The sequence below is a fragment of the Lepisma saccharinum genome, chromosome 10 (assembly GCF_977018435.1).
Source record: "Lepisma saccharinum chromosome 10, izLepSacc3.1, whole genome shotgun sequence".
NCBI lineage: Eukaryota > Metazoa > Arthropoda > Insecta > Zygentoma > Lepismatidae > Lepisma > Lepisma saccharinum.
This window is the reverse complement of record NC_139238.1, coordinates 86,915,942-86,930,849: the sequence shown is the minus strand read 5'-3', so window position 1 is coordinate 86,930,849 and position 14,908 is coordinate 86,915,942. Positions and strand designations below refer to the sequence as shown.

At 39.2% G+C, this 14,908-nt stretch overlaps 1 protein-coding gene across 1 annotated transcript in view; it reads left to right on the top strand.

The window, feature by feature from the left end:
• The first annotated feature begins 3,510 nt into the window (after window positions 1–3,510).
• Window positions 3,511–14,908, top strand: part of LOC145994422 (uncharacterized) — a 65,240-nt gene continuing 53,842 nt past the window's right edge. The window contains exon 1 of the mRNA XM_083130550.1: window positions 3,511–3,738. The gene's annotated coding sequence lies outside the window, so the exon portion shown is untranslated. The remainder of the gene's footprint in view (window positions 3,739–14,908) is intronic.

The following is a 14,908-nucleotide window of genomic DNA, read 5'->3' as shown; positions in this document are numbered from 1 at the left end:
ACTCAAAAAAATCAATCTACTGCGAATATAATTTTCAGGTATGTTATTTTATATAGAATTTTCTCAGGGCGAATACAAAACTCAAAAATCCAAGACAGTTCAGTTTTAACGTGTTCATATTTGGAAAAAAAATGCAAAATACGCCTTGGAGATTTCAACCAATCCACTTTACTAGATTGGCGAAACTCTAACTATTGTTATTTGGAACCTTTAACCTTTTTTGGTGACGTAGAGTACGCGTAGAGAGGTTGGGTTTAGTGTGTCGGTCGAGTCTCGGTGTCCTCTGTCCTCCCATACCAAAATAAACATAGGTCGTCATGGAACAAAAAAAAATGTACCGAAAATTTTCTAAGTCCAGCGTTAAAAAAAATCTTAAATTGCAAATATCTCGAAAATGGTAAGAGTTATCGAAAAAATATATCGAAAAACACCCCCATACGGCATCGTTAGATGCCCCCTGTCGATTTTGGAGGTGTAGGATACGTGTACCAAGTTTTGGTGGTCTTGGGGTCAAGGGTTAAGAAGTTAGCCCACCCCCTCCCAAAAACTTTGATCACTCGTAACTTTTGAACGAATAGTCGTAGAGAGGTCGGGTTTAGTGCGTCGGTCGAGTCTCGGTGTCCTCTGTCCACCCATACCAAAATAAACATAGGTCGTCATAGAACCAATTTTTTTTCATCAATCGAAAATTTTCTAAGTCCTGCGTTAAATTGCAAATATCTCGAATTTTTGACAAACAGAGGTGTCCCATAGGACCTTTGAGAAAATAAAACACGTGAAACTCTACAGAGGTGTGGTTATCTAACCGCAGCCGTTAGAACCTTTTTTTTTTGGGTTGGGCACCACGCACTCCTGGCGGGGTTATAGGGGCCAGGAATCCTAAAAAAACAATTATTATTTGTTTGTTTGCTTGCGTCACAATACGGAAATAATGAGAGGCACGCGCGCGTGTGTGGCACATCGTTCCCGAGAGGTTTACAAAGGTCACGATATATAAACATTGGCCCCGGACTTGGAAAATTACGATAAGGTGCACTCATCCTTGAAGGATGAGAGGATGAGAGAGTGCATTTCACTCATCACTGCTTTTCTGCGCTGTGAAACATCGTCAGCGCAATAAATGAGGCGCGGAACGTGTAGAGAAAGTGAGTTTTTGAGGTTTTGGCGGTCGTGGGGTCAAGAAATCAGGGTTGCGGTGGGAATCACATTTACTATCTACTAACCTATGTTCGGAAATCGAAAATAGCGACCGGAAGTGGGGTTATCTTGGAAACGGTAAGACTTAGAAAAAATCTGTTTGCGGATTCGTCATGTACACCTATACGTGAGAAAAAGTATGAATAGAACTTATGTTCGGAAATCCAAAATGGCGACCGGAAGTGGGTTTATCTTGGAAACGGTAAGACTTAGGAGAAATCTGTTTGCGGATTCATCACGTACGCCTATATGTAAGTAAAATATGAATATAACCTATGCTCGGAAATCCAAAATGGCGACCGGAAGTGGGATTATCTTGGAAACGGTAAGACTTAGGAAAAATCTGTTTGCGGATTCATCACGTACGCCTATATGTAAGTAAAATATCAATAGAACCTATGATCGGAAATCCAAAATGGCGACCGGAAGTGGGGTTATCTTGGAAACGGTAAGACTTAGGAAAAATCTGTTTGGTGATTCATCATGTACACCTATATGTGAGAAAAAGTATGAATAGAACCTATGCTCGGAAATCCAAAATGGCGACCGGAAGTGGGGTTATCTTGGAAACGGTAAGACTTAGGAGAAATCTGTTTGGTGATTCATCATGTACACCTATATGTAAGTAAAATATGAATAGAACATATGCTCGGAAATCCAAAATGGCGACCGGAAGTGGGGTTATCTTGGAAACGGTAAGACTTAGGAAAAATCTGTTTGCGGATTCGTCATGTACACCTATACGTGAGAAAAAGTATGGATAGAACCTATGCTCGGAAATCCAAAATGGCGACCGAAAGGGGTGGTTATCTTGGAAAACTGTAAGACTTAGAAAAAATCTGTTTGCAGATTCATCATGTACATCTATACGTGAGAAAAAGTATGAATAGAACCTATGCTTGGAAATCCAAAATGGCGACCGGAAGTGGGATTATCTTGGAAACTGTAAGACTTAGGAAAAATCTGTTTGGGGATTCATCATGTACACCTATACGTAAGAAAAAATATGAATAGAACCAATAGTGTCCGGAATTCATGCGGGTTTGGACGTGACGACGCAGTTCAATAACATATGTTAGACCAAGAAAAAAACCTTGGTGATTTTATTTCGAGTAAGGTGTTGGCAACACTGCGAGAAAATGAGGCTTATGTCTTACAAGAGCAAACCATTAAGTCGAGCCTCACCGAGCCTCACTTCGAGCCTCACTTTCGGTTGCAGAACTGTCTTCATGGTCCTACTCTAAAGTAGGTCAAAGCACGTAGAGGCTCTCGTGTAGTTTAGCACGAAAAAAAAATGAATAGGTTAAGTTATATCACGTAAGATCGTGGCATTCGTACCAAGTACGAGTGGGAAAAAGGGAAATTTTACTAAAACATCGCTAAACGCTAAAACATCGACAAAAAATTGTCAAAATATGTCAAAAACTGATTTTCAATTGATAAAAAAAGAGGCTAAAAGAGGGCTCGTACCAAGTACTATTTTGAAACGCTCAACTTACACTACTCGTGTGTTTATCGTTCGCACGTGCTGAAAACGGAGTCCATATAGGCGTGCCAGCGACAATTTATTGCACAGTTTGGGGTCCTGAAACCGCCTTCAAAGTCTTCCATTCAATATTTTGTGAAGAAACTGGAAGCATCATGTGCAGACATGCATTGATGCTAATAGCAACCACCACTATCAACGCTCGCTGTAACATCACTATGCATCTCACAGACCAAGGTACGTCCGTAGCAAATTGCATTACATTATGACCAATAGTTTGATTTTTATAAGCAAAAATCATGGACCGAGAACGAGTTAAACACCCTGTATGAAATTTGATGCACAAGATGTTCTTTTGCATCTGAAAATCTGATCTTGAAACGTGGTGCGGCCCAGGATAGCTAAGTACACTGATAACGGGTATCGCGCAGTTCTTTATCATGCAAGAAATGCACATTCAAGGTTGAATATCAATAGCCGAGTCCCTACCATAAAAATTACGAGAGCTGTACAAACAAATCTCGACACTTTTTGATCACACCTCGTATATGCGATATATTAGTGCATATTGTTGCCGTTTTTTAGTGCGTTATCACTTCCACTTTGCACAGTGACACTTCGGGTGTATCGTAAGTGTTGGCGAGGCATACGCTTCCGTGCCAAACGGACCTGATTGTGTGGGGGATATCGCGAAACCAACATTTGGCATCGCAGCGTGGAGTCCGCATGCAAATTATGAAAAGGCCACTGGAAGAAGGCTAGAAAAGCGAATCTTATGCTCATTCATCGCCGCGTCCTGTAGCAATCTGCTTCCTAATTGGAACCTTTTACCGGCGTCACTCGCCGGAGACCATATACGCCGTTTTTATGGACATCGAGTTAACAATGGAGATGCTGAGCAACGTTGTATCCTTGGGGAAGTAAGACCGTTCGTTACAAGTCGAGAGATTAGCGAGAAGTTAACGATCTCATCTGCTCGCAGTTTATTTCTTTCGAAGTAAGGCCTAAGAACATCTGGTTGGACGAGAAGGTGCTCTAGGACTAGACATATTGCTGTGAGTACTTCAGTGTTCTTTTCGCTCCAGTGGCAGGTCTACAGATTTTGAGCCATCCCGCAAAATACAGTTGAGACTGCTTCATACGTAACTCAATTCTGCGCAATTCTTTTGTATACGTAAATTACTGCAGATCCCGACAAAATATAATTTAAAAAGTGTTAATTAAACCAAATTTGTACGTAATTCGATGTTCGTATATGTACGTAATTAGTACTAATTTTCATACAGTTGATTTGTACGTAACCAAGCTACAACAATGTCACAATGCTACTGGTCGGCCATTGAGAACAGCAAGAGGAAAAGTTACACGCTTGACCAGAAAGTTAAGTTTATACGGGGAGGGAACGCTTAAACCACATAAAACTGAAACTGAAGAAGCTGCAGATTTAGGCATCGCTTATGCTACGCTTTGCACAGTCATTAGTAAAAGAAATGCTATCTTAAACGATTTTTTATAATTGGGTAGTAAAACTAAAAAATATAGTTTCTGTATCAAAGTGTTCAGTAATAAGATGGCTAATGTAATGTCTTTAAGAATCAAAGTTTTATATTAGTTAATTTACTACTTCATGGCAGAAATATCCTGTATTATCTTGTTCCTCAAAATAGATACAATTACAGTATTTTAATAATGATATGACATGGTATCTAAAGCTGATAAGTAATTCTCATTCCCACGCATTATTTTCTCTTCACCTTGACACATGTACGTATAAATCAGGTTCAACTGTATTGCTAAAGGCCCTCTCTATATCAAATGCACGTAGTTGTGAAAGGAAATGTCCAAGCTCTTGCTGTCATTCACTTTCTTCAGTGTGTGTATACCATTGAACTATAAAGATATAGAAGGACTGCTTTACGGCGCAAAAAATCTATCCGGAGATTAATTAATTCAATTCGTTTTGTTACTTCTCGTTAGCTTCATATATTTATAAGTTATGAAAAATTCCAATTGGTTATTACAAAATGTAATTACTCGTACTTGCGACAGTGTATGAAACACGTGGGTGTAATCTCCTTCGAAAGCTTTCGCTATAACATTTAATTACAGTCATCAAATTCTGATAAGGTCCCTGATGCAAATATGGCCACATTAAGCTTTAATTAAATATCCTGACATCGTCGCATGCAATTTGCAAACAAAGTTGTACGAGGAAATGTGTTGGTCTTTTGGTTATAACATACCAAAAAAACAAGTTTCGTTCGTGAATATGAATATAAAAAATAAGCACGTGAACGTAAGTCTGACTTTGTGCCATATTAAAAGCATATGAAGTTAATATGGCCACCATTTGTTTTTCTGTTTTGAAATGATATAAGTCAATAAAAATACAATGTAAAGTTAGTTTTCACACCTTTTAAATGCTATTTTATACAATTACATGGTTTTAAATTTCATACAGCTAAACATGTAAAGACGAATAAGCAAGGTAAAAGACGTTTAGAACATTTTAGCACCTTTTTTAGTTGTTTACGTTTTAAATGATAAATTTTGTTACTTTTTATGCATTGAGATGTTAGATAAAAACATTTAAGCTTACTACAAATGAAAATAGGAACATAAGAATTACAATAAAACAATAAGTTACCTCATTTCGTTATGTTGACTTTATTGGGTGCATTTTAGACAAGTGAAAATGCCAAGTATGGCCATAACAACAACCTCAACGTAATATTACACAAATTGTAAATAGTAAACTAACGGTTAAGATAAATGTAATTATGGCAATTTACTTGTTTAAGCACTACTCACTATACAATTACGAAATTGAAATTATCAGTTAAACAGACGTAGAAACAAATGTGAACTTACCGCAGCGAAATAACAAGCGTATTTTCTTCGCAACAACAACTCGAAAATATGGAGTCTCCACTCCGTTGTACCCAGTGTTGCCACAAGATGAGGGCACAATTTCCCTTTCCAAGGGACAAAATTTCCCTTTTTGAACCAATTTTTCCCTTCACCTAAGCAAATTATATAATAATAATAATAATTAGTAGTAGTGGTGGTAGTGGAAGCAGTAGTAGTACGTAGTACGTAGTTAAGTATTCTGTTGAATTCATTATTCGTTTGAATAAAAAAATATTTTTAAAGAATTTCACATTTCGGTTTCCTCACTTCCTGACCAGATGTCCCAGGTTTGAATCCTGGTCAGGAATCCATATAATCGTTAATCCTCATCGTTACTATTTATCCAAAAATGCATAAAAGCAACGCACAATAAACTTAAAGGAGCAGAAACAAGTTGGAATAGCAAAATAAATAAATAACATCAAAATGTGGATATGAAATTCGAAATTAACATAAACTGTAATAATGTAGTCAGATGACCTTAAAATTTCCCTGCAATTGTGGTATTTTTCATCGAAATCCCCTTTTCCCTTTTGGTTACAATTTCGGTCCGAATTTCCCTGCAAAAGAGAAATTTCCCTTCATGTGGCAACACTGGTTGTAACGGACACCGCGTCACCAACTCTTGTGAAGCCCCTCAGGGGACATGCCCATATAACATGTATAGCACCATCTGTAGTTATCATTAGGAATTACATGCAGGATAGCCAGTTGGCCATATTACCAGCTTGGCCATATTTGCATCAGGGACCTTAAATACATTTAGAATGATACCGATAAAAAGGACCCCAGGAAATTATCTAAACGATTCTTACATCCCGACTATAATCCTTACAACTTACTTACAAATGTACTTTCATCAATATCATACTCAGTGGCGTAGCATGGACATTTCGGGTGGGAACGCCAAGTCCGAAGGAAGAGTCGGCCCTTTCTTGCTTAATAATTTACTTATGGTATTAGTCGCCACAGGTATTATTTGCCTGAAGTAAGCTGGGTTTTCAATAAAACATCATCATTGCATGTTTTAGCTAGAAAATTAGATGCCTCACTATGCCACAGATGTTTTGAACTCTGGTGTTCTATATCTTTTTTTATATCTTTCTGCATGACGCAAGTCATTAAAAACCTACCTGAATCACAAGCGCCTTTGCACCACAGTAGACGTCATTGTTGTGGGCGATCCAACTACTGATTGATTTGGTTTATTTTATTTCGCTTTTCTACCACTTTTGGTTAATTGCGAATATGAATATGAGTGATGATATTGATGAAGGGACACTGACAAAGAACACCCGTGCTCACGCCGGGATTCGAACCAGGGACCTCTGTCGTCTTGGCGCACTGTGAAAAGCAGAGTGAATGATCCAAATATCGTACACTCTACTGACGTAACAGTGCCGATTAGTAATTCAGACCACTGTTTATTACATCTTGAGAATGCTGATAAACATTTTAAAATAATTTTCTCCAGAGACCATTCGATGTTAAGAGTTTTCAAATGAATGCTAAACATTTCCATTCACACAATATTAAGTAGTTAGATAATAACGAAAAAATACAATAAGAAAATAATAGTTTTGCGGGTTAAGTGGTAGAGCAGCCACAGGCTGAATTTCTATCACGAGGACTTCACCAACTTATTTGACAAAAACTGTGTTGATCTTTTAGTTTCTAATACACATCGCTGTTCGTGCGATAAATTATACAATGCAGTGGCCATTAAGAAGCAGTATATTTGGGATTGGTAAAGTTACGTCAGTCAATATTGCGTATTGTAGCATCACATAGCACGAGTTGCATGAGCGCGAAGAACGAAGAACCGGGTAGGAATTCTGCTTCAGAAGGCAGGAAGGGTCACATGAACCAATCACGGTAGACCTCTCGTACGCCAGCGTAAGAGAGCCCATTTACGGGCGTGCTGTAGAAATGGAAGCTTTCCCTCCATAAAGGCAGCAAGGAATATAGGAGTCCTGTACGCCGAACCTGCTCGGCGTCCGGCCGGGAAAGGCATTGAAAAGAGATGCTAGAACGAGTGTTGAGAGTGGAGCGTTGCAAGCGGATCGCGAAAAATAGCCATATATGAAATTAGTCACGTTTTACTTTATAATCACAGCATTTAAGCATTTTTGAAATTTTAAATCTGGGAACGCCGGGCGTACGGGCGTACTATAACGCTACACCACTGATCATACTGCAAAATCTTAGCAGCTCGAACTCTACTTTCGAAATACTCTAAGGGAGTTTCATTGTCTCTTTGATTGCCCATTACATACTTATTACATAAAGACTGCCTCCCAATAGAAGCTGCATACTTATTTAAGATCATTTGAACTAGCATCATTCCAAGGGATATTTTCAATTATACATTTCATCCGTAATTTACCCATTTCAGCATTTAATTTTCGTAAAACTGCGAGAATAATCTCGTGAGAAGAAACCATTTTTCTGTCTTTAATACCCTGTAATACATACAGAAATCGATACAGGCTTTCAGCATTAATTTCCTTAACTATAGGTACAGTAGCTATTAACTGAGTCAAATTTTCTTTAGCCATTTCCATGTTTAACTTTCTCAAATCGGACCTATTATATAATACTCGTTCGTCTTCATCAGACGACGACGAACTTTCCAAAGGCTTACTTGGGCGTTTATTCACCCACCGGGGTTTACAAGGTACCTTTACGTACGTTTCTACATCTTCCCCCTTCCTTTGTCGTCCTTGGGCATTTTCTGGAGTGTGTTGAAAGGGTCCAACAAATTCATTTAACAACTGCGAAGCAGAATCTCCATGACGGAGTCGTTAGCACAGGCGGCTACGAGGCCAGGGGCCCTGGCTTTGAATCCCTGTCTGGGCATGGGTTTTCTTAGTGATTGTGCTTTCATCAATTCATCACATCCTCGGAATTAGCCAAAAGTGGCAGAAAGCGAAGTAAAATACAGTAAAATATCGTTAATCCGGACCCCGATAAGCCGGACTTCGTTTAGTCCGGACAGGCAAAAGACAAAAAAAAAAAAAAAAAAAAAAGCAGAATGCAAGGTTTTAAATGTGGGTAGAAGTCAACAATTGCATTCGTCATATTAATCCGTAACTGCTAAAAATACGTACATCCAACGTCCATGGGAGAACTTCCCAAAGAAAAGGCAGTCAACCACTGATGAAATTCTGTTGCCCGCAGACTTTCGGGAAGAAGCCGCATTGACACAGGAATGCCCTTTAAATACACCATAATACCATAATAAATGTGTTTTGTTGCTATAAACTGAGTTTTAATGCACTTTCTACTGTTCTTTTAGGTTACTTTAGTTCATCCGGACTTTCGTTAAACCGGTCAACTTATCCCTCTATTAGTCCGGATTAACGAGGTTTTACTGTAAACAAAACCAATCAACTGTCTTCGAACGTACGACGAAACTACGTAAGTGGAATCAATAATCCAAAAATCTTTTCTTTTTAATTTACAGGGTCTGAAACTCAATCAGCCCTCCATCTACACATCTTCTGCTTGACGCTCAGTAATTTTCAATACGAACAGTTGAACAATATAACGTGCATTGTGTTCTAAATATTCTCAGAAAGAAGAACACACTGACAACCCTGTTTTTTCCATAACATTAATAAAGTTGTAATGTTGTAAGCGTGGATGATTCTTAACGACATTTACACTAACTCTTCTTAATTGTACTTCTTTATCCATCACTTCCCAAACAAGAAACTTTTAAATATCTCACCATTGTTCCCAACTGTCAAATGACTCGTGAAAAACTCGAACGTCTTGTGACGTCATTTCATACAAGCGGTAAGAAATCAACTACAGATCCGAGATCAGAACTGAAGCAATGCGAAAATAATCTCATCTAAGGGATGTGCATTGTCACGTGTGCAGTAGCTGATGATCAGAACCGTAAGTGGAGAGAAGAATATGGCGCCCCCTGTGGAAAATGTTGATAATCTTTCAGCAGGGACGGCGCGACGGGTGGGCTGGGGTGGGCAAGCACCAACCCAAAAATTCCTCTGCCCACCCGAACTAATTCAAGATGTAAGTGTTTAGGAAAATGTCAGTGCTTCAAGTATAGTCTTGTATTGACTCCGTACACGTTTATCTAATGAATATTGTCCATAAGAAAGGCTCACAAATTCTTCTTCAAGAAGTTTCGCTGTTTTTGGATTTACGTTAGTTTACTTAGATAAGGAAATTCCGTAGAAAATATGTTCATGATTAATACCTGTCAATTTTATCTTATTTAAAACTTTATGATCCAGCTAACACTTCCGTGGCTTTCACGTTTTCCGAGATGGGGAGTACAAAATCATACAGGATAAAACAAATATCGAAAAACAACCAAACATGTAAATAAAAACACTTTCTTCGCTTTATTTCCATATGGTATGAAATGAACTTAGATCCATGACAAGGCTTCCTTATCCGAGCGTTTTTGGTAATGAATGTCTTATTTCGATAGTGTGATATCCCGAGGGTGTCAACTTCATATCAATATTAGGGGGGGGGGCAGTATTGACAACAGTATTGTTTTGTTTGTGCGTGTGTCTGTAGTGCACATACTTATTGTGCGATTTGGAGGGCAGAAAATGCCTTAAAACCCTAAAATCGGCACTTATGGTGATAATTGTCAGTAAATGAAATTTTTTCCAAGAGTTTTAAATCGCTATGAACAAGAGAAGATTTTTTTTTGTAAAATTTGAATTATTTTCTCTAAATTACTTTCCATGATATAAATAACCTGTGGCTCTACAGTCCTGGAAGGGCCTAGGCCTATCTCCCGACTGCCAGTCTCCCTCCCACAATCCTACCTAGAGGTGTGGAGATCTTCAACCAGTAATGGGGTGACGTGGGGTCAGCACATCGAACCCTCAGCCGTTTAGGAGATTTCCCAGACTGGGTGACGCTACTCACTCGTATTTCAGGAACAGGCAACTTACGGTTACCTGACTGAGTAGCGTTTCGTCCGAGGGCTACCAATAGTGTTTAATGAAGCTTTAAAGCCTATTGCTCATTGCTTAGGTTTACAGGGCGATAAGGTTCATTGTTATCGCCAGCCAGGACTGCGTGCCTTCTTTAATTGGCACTTCTATGTAAATAGAGGTGGGCCTACCGTATAGCCTCGTACTCGGCATGCACGACAGGGGGTCATAAGTGACCCACGGACACCATTGGACGCGCACGGATAATCCATGGATATTTAGAGTGTTTAAAATGCCTAACAGCTTCATGGAATTTACGTACTCGGCCTTAAATTTAATAAAAAATTTAGGCCTAGCCCCAAAATTACACAAAATGCTTGATATCATTAATTTTAGCAGCTGTTGCTTTGTCAGTTAGTTGATATAAATATAGATAACATCTTAATAATAAACTATAATATCAAGGTATTTACCACGCCAGGGGTCCCGGTTTCGAATCCCGGCCTGGGCATTGATATTTGCGAGTGTCCATTCATCAATTTCATCAAATCATCACTCATCCCCATCTTCGCATATTATCCAGAAGTGGCCCAAGAAGCAAAGTAAAATAAAGCAAATCAAATCAAGATATTTAATCCATTTGGATAAAGAAAGAGACATTTCTTAAACATTTGGTTATGTCTTCTGACTGCTCCATTGCTTCAGTGGTAACATAGGTAACCTTTTTCTTGTCCGGAAGCAACGCAAAAACTGCAGGCGTAACATTTGTCTCTTCTCTACTGTTTCCTAAATCTACGTGAACTGTATACAACTGAGCAAACTGTTTGCTAACACTCTTAAATGTTCCATCCAAGAAAATATTTCTTGGTTGCTTTAATATTTATTTCCCTCTGGAACTTGCAAATATTAATAACCTCTCACCTTCACAGTCGTCAGCTAGTAAGAAAGTATTTCCATCTGCCATGGCTAAAATTTCTGGATCCAAGTTCACTTGCTCTCGACAAGTTTAAAAGTTGTAAACTGAGGCATCCTAGTCACCAATTCCACCGCTGCCACCGGTTAGTCAAGGTGTGACTCATCATCAGCCAGGCTCGAAAGAAACAACTCATTAAACCGTCACGGACGAACTGTAGCATTTCTCTACGAATTTCGCTTTCGGACGAACTGAACCCTCGTAGCCCCCCTAATTTCCTCACGATGGTGGGTTGCCACCTGTCCTATACACAGGCCATGCCATCCCGCAATCGGAGTCAAAAGGCCGCATGCCCACGGAGGAGGACACTTTCCACGATATAGTATGTAAAATTCTTTGTTTTCCCAAAAATGGCTTCGGTTTTACAACATTCATTTTGTGCAATTTCCTTTATTTTTACTATTTTACAGTGATATCTTGCGTGAAAATTCTCGTTTCTATTCTGGGAAAGTTTAATGCAGAATGAACCAAAACTGTGCGTTGCTTGCGTGTTTTGAAACTTACCCAATAAAACTAAAACTAAACAAATTCAAATGTAATTTTAGCGTTTAGATTCGGAAAGCATCTGAAGTCTTACAATGCCACAGAAATTGAAACGTAGCTTAGAAATCATCCTGACAGAATCATCACTCCATTTGTGGTATCCAGACTTTTTTCTGGATCTTACAACAAGGCTCCTTTACCGGCTTCAGAAAAAACAGGCCTCCATCCAGTAAATAGACATGTTTTCAGATAACATGATTTCGCCGGCCACCGGGCTGAACCAGTTCGAGAGGAAATTGCCATTCCAGCTCCTGATGCAGGGCTCTCGAATGTAGCAGTATCCCTATCCGATATCAGTGGCCCGTCAAGTATCTGAGCGACGCTCGCTGAGCAAGATTTTCGCTCGTTGAGCACGCTGATCACTTACTTGACGCTGTTTGCTCATTGATCAAAATATCAGTACCTTTGAATAATCTGTGATCAGTGTGGCTGCGTCGAGTTGACAATATTTCGGTGTTTGAAAAAGCTGTTAATTGTAGAAATAGAATAGTTGATGTGAACAAAACTGTCGAAATTTTCATTTTCACACCCTTGCACATCTTTCCAAAACTACGGTGTATATTTAGAGTTAATATTTATTATTTAGAATAAACAACACTTTCATTTTAATACAAATTAAAAAAGCTAGAATATTACATCACCATTTATTACTTGAACTTCCTCTCAAATTACGCTGTATCGCAAACCGTTCATCATAAATATTTCGTCATTGGTCGCCGCCCGCCACCCGCCATCCTTATACAGTTTCTCACGAGATCGAAACACAGAAATGCTATATTCTGTGGCTCAAACCTGTGGCGAGCAAGGTTCAAGTTCGCTCAGCCATCAAGTGCGCAAGTTCGCTCAACGATCAAGTGAGCAGCGCTTGCCGAGCAACGCTTAATTGCTCGTAAAAAAGCTGAGCGATCACGTTGCTCGCTGAGCGCTCAGATACTTGGCGCGCCCCAGGCCTCTTCCAAGCAGCGGGATCTTCAAGTACTATACTTTTTCCGCGCTTAGAAGGGACTGCACTGTAAACACAAGGGCAAAGGTATTACTCCGCCAGGCTTCAGCGATTGGATGATCATAAAGCTTCTGCTGCTTCCACCACGTGTGAGAGAAAGTTGGCGCGAAAGCAATGTTACAAGCTACGAGAAATTAAATAAAAAGGAAAACTATAACTATTCACAAGATAAGCTGAACTTCTGTACTTAAGAATTTAATTTGAAGATATAAAAGTGTTTTACTTGCCTAAGCAGAGTCAGATAGAAACTAGGTTCATCCCCTTCACTGCTGGTGCCGCCGCTACTGCTATCAGCTGGATTGATAACAAGTCGGTAACAACCGTGTCGCACATGTAATCTGATTCCCAGAAGCGTTCCTCTTCTTTCTCCAATATACAATACAATAAGGCGTCTGCCTTTGCCGGTCGGGTTTCTTAGCCCTGTGGTTAATCCTGAGAGGAAAGCCTGTTTTTTAGATTTTACGGCAGAATCTACCCACACCTAAGAAACAGTATGACCTTCATTCTGCCACGTTTCATCAAGAAAATACAACTTTCGCCCCTCCCGCCTGTATTCGCGTATTTTCCTCAGGTAGTTCCGGCGCCACAACAATATGTCTTCTCGGTCAACAATAATATTTTTTTCTGTTGCGTTGCACAAACTCGAAGTCGATTTCTTTCAGAAGTGTGTGGAATCTTGTTTTCTTAAGGTTCGGCAGATCCCGATCACTATTCACACTCACCAACACTTTATTTATTGTTGGCGCTTCGTTCCTCTCAAAAAAGTGATGAACCTTACGACGGATGGCACTTCTCGCAAACTCATCGCACTGAACTTGTAACACAGGCTTTTGACGTTGACGCTTTTTCCCTGGTGTTGTTAAAATGCCCTTATTTAGAACCTCGCTGCGAGCAGATTTACACTCTTAACAGACACACCAGTAAACTCAGATGTCAATTTCATCACGTCCTGGAAAACCATAGTTGGATATTTCTCGCAAAACTTTGCGAACACATTCAATACAATTTGTTTCTCGCCGCTTTTCAACGGTTTCCTGCTGCAGTGTTTAACGTAGTCAACGCGAACATCCGTCTCGCACAAATTGAAATTCCCTCCCACCTGCCCAGCCTTTACGCATGCGTGTTGTACCCAGAGTAAAAATTGTTACGTCTTGTGTATTTATGCCAACCTGGAGTTCATTTACATACTAAATATTGGTTATGATAATTCTAGAGTACGATAATTACAATTGTGTTGAAGGAATGTTCTATTCTTGCAAGTTTGAAAGTGGACTATATTTTGTCGCGCGTGGTAGGGTCTGTTGTTCAAGCAGACTCAACGAGAAGTGTTGCCAATCCGCCTATTCTTTTGCTAAAATTAGCTGTTTGAACTTTTTGGTCCTGCATTGGTGACAATAATGGCTTTCAGATATTTGCACAGTAGTATCATACTTATTTGACTTCATTCAAAAATAGACACGGAAGTGACCTATTTTTCGTTTGTTTATTTATTGTCTTTAACAGCAGTATTATTCCTTGTGGTATTGTTGCAGATGTTCCTATTCGAACTTTCTCTACGTCGCTGTTTGTAAATATGATGCTAGATTTTCAAAATGTTGAAAAATGGAAGAAATAAAGTGGCTGAAGTTCCATTTCGTTGGTAATTTTCGATTCGTCAAACCTCTTACGATTTTTGAGTAAATTAGACGAAATTCTGCACATCTATTCTCTACGTCCATTGCAAGACAGGGTCTACTTCACTTTTTGATAGCATAAAAAAATGATGCTTTTTGATAGCATCTAAAAATGTATGCAAAACTACTCTAGTTATGTGAATATATTTATACATATATATATTTAATAAACCTACGGATATACAAAGATACCACTCG